The sequence below is a fragment of the Limulus polyphemus genome, unplaced genomic scaffold (assembly GCF_000517525.1).
Source record: "Limulus polyphemus unplaced genomic scaffold, Limulus_polyphemus-2.1.2 Scaffold3965, whole genome shotgun sequence".
Taxonomy (NCBI): domain Eukaryota; kingdom Metazoa; phylum Arthropoda; class Merostomata; order Xiphosura; family Limulidae; genus Limulus; species Limulus polyphemus.
Window position 1 is genome coordinate 68,579 of NW_013669575.1, and position 2,751 is coordinate 71,329.

General features: G+C 32.0%; 1 protein-coding gene across 1 annotated transcript in view; it reads left to right on the forward strand.

Annotated features, from left to right (window-relative positions):
- The first annotated feature begins 739 nt into the window (after positions 1 to 739).
- Positions 740 to 2,751, forward strand: part of LOC111088531 — a 30,666-nt gene continuing 28,654 nt past the window's right edge. Inside the window, exon 1 of the mRNA XM_022398969.1 lies at positions 740 to 893. The gene's annotated coding sequence lies outside the window, so the exon portion shown is untranslated. The remainder of the gene's footprint in view (positions 894 to 2,751) is intronic.

The following is a 2,751-nucleotide window of genomic DNA, read 5'->3' on the forward strand; positions in this document are numbered from 1 at the left end:
AAATTATAATTTTGATCACATTGTCATTGAATATAAAAGGTAACATGAGCCAGCTACATTGTATGACTTCGCAATTTTACAGCTACACCTCTGTGGAATTTGAGTCAGCAATTTGACGCCGTTAAACGTCATAAGGTCATATGGCAATAGCCAAATTTGTTAAAAATGTTGTTCTTAATTAGTCATGATCGTATGGCCGTTGTAATTACGAATTTCAAAATTTGGTTGCAGTACTGTGTATTAAAAAGATGTCAGCAACGATTAAGAAATACTTGTGTAGGAAGTGAGACTTTGCATTGCAAAAGTAACACTTCATTTATTTTAAGAAAGTCAGTCTCCTAGTTATTATCATTCTCTTTACTGTGTTGTAGTTATTGGTTGTCTTATGTAAGTCTAAAGATATAATTTATAACATATTAATTAACTAAATATCTGTTCAAAATTGCTGGGCGAAAAAAATGAATAGGGTTAAAGTACTGTGGATTTTAGTGTTTAAGGGTGTACATGTGTTTGCCTACAGAAAAACTGATATAGTAAGAGACCTCAGTATTGCTATACAGTGACTCACATAGCTTTAACGTTCTCCAGGTGTGGGTAAAAGTGGTTTAGAAAACCTATGTACTATACACCTGATATTTGCTGATTTGTCTGGCGCCACTCACGTGATCGTAAGTAGACGAGTTCGTATATTCCTTATAAGGAAAAGCCCATTTATGGAAGAAAAGGGGCGACCTGTTGACTGAGATGTACTAAAACTAAAAGTATGGCTAACTTCTAAACTGTTAAGGCATAGTGAGGCTTAATAGTGGTACTGCTTTTCGTTGAGTAGAAAGACATGTAGAACATACTATTGAGAATTTTATCAAGTGGGCTCGAATCTGTTTCTAACACAGGTATGTATAAACCTAAATTAACAAATATGTTTACCCATGTATGTTTTCGAAAGTGATGTAGGAAGGACGGATTTCCCCATCGTTCGAAGATGTGTTTTCAAAATAAGGGCCTGAAATATCCCATACCAGAAGAGAAAGTTTATCGATAGTATAACAGTTATTTATTTTATTTATGTTTTAATATAACATAATGTTAATGTGCAATCATCTGTTTTGTGAATGATTTACTTTGAGGGCTAATATCGCTTTTCAAAGCGTCACTTTTGCTTCTAATACAGTACTAGTAGTAGTACTATACGTGAAGTACGTAACTGACTCTGACGTAGGTTTTTACAAAATCTTAAGTTTATGGTCTAAATGGACATTTAAAATAAGAGTAATAATATTGCATAGTTACGTCATAAAAAGTTGTATTAATAATTCATAAAGGAGATATTTCTAGTTAAATTACGTTTTCTTCTGAGACTGAATTACTTATTTAACATAATTCGTTTATCATAATGTAAGCTATGGCTAGTTGCCGCCACTTCCGCTCTTCCTGGTGATCAAAAGCAGTTTGAAAACGAAAGCATATTATTTTTCCTACTTTGTTGTTTTAAATTTAAACTGTGAACACAGAATTTATTTATAAGTTTCACCATTTTTGTGACTTTCTAAACATCAGTGTTATCTTATAGTTTATTTATAATATTATTAAAAAAAATCAGCCGAGTATGTGTGTGTGTGGATGTGTGACCATTTGAATTACCTTTTAAATGCTGTCATACGAATAACGTAGGTTTTCTTATTTGTCTGGTTTTGGTTACTCCGACTCCTTAGACTTAGTGCAAAGTAATTTTAAAAATAAACATTGGCGTATATATTTGTCAATAGTTTATTCTATAATGAAAATATTTGAAAAGGAGTTTTAAGTTATACATATTACGATATATAAATATAGTACAAAATGAGAATAAAATGATACTTCTATATTTAAAATTAGTGATCATTTGGCTTCGCTTTTTTTTTTTTACATTTATATGCATAGGTGTTAAATTTTGGATCTGAATTGCAAAAGAAGTATTTCGCATAAGATTTGAAGTTATTAAAGCACACATTTGTTGGTGCAAATGCTTAGTTATTTAAATCAAGCTTGTAGGCTTGTTGCTGGGAAAATTAACTATGTTCCCAAATAGATCCGTAACTGTGTTATTGTCACTTGTAACAATAATATCCCTGACGTACGTGCGGAAACCGTTTCAGGCTGCAACATTTTAGGCTTGGAGATATTTTATATTATTGTTATCAATCCAAAACTACAGCTGATACTGATCTTCCCTCACAGGAAATTCTGTTTTTTTTATTTTTTTATTTAGATATTATTACACCTTAAAGAATCGATGCTCATATTTATATTTTTCTATATGTTACATGTATCGATACATGAACGGCTTAATCTTTGGTGTAACTCATTGGGTGGAGGTGTAAATATTTTTGTCACATATATATGTTTCACAGTTGTACTTTCGTATTTATAAGAAATAATCCACCTCGTGGTTATTACTTCTTCTTCAACTACGTCTCCGTTTGTTAATTAACTTTCCGTAACTTCGTTCCGACGAAACTTAAGCGACACAACTCCTTTCTTAATAAAACTAGTTTATTCTTTCCAAATATAACTTTACCGATACACTCAACTTCAACAATCGCGCTAAACAAACGCTGTAACGTCTCTCGTGCTCTCTGACTGCAGTTCAATTACTCACTATCTATCCACACATTACATTCCCCTCTTTTATATACCTACCCTATATCTAGTCAGAACTAGAACATTCGCCAATAATAATTCTAGAAAGTAGAGAGCGTGAGAATCACATGA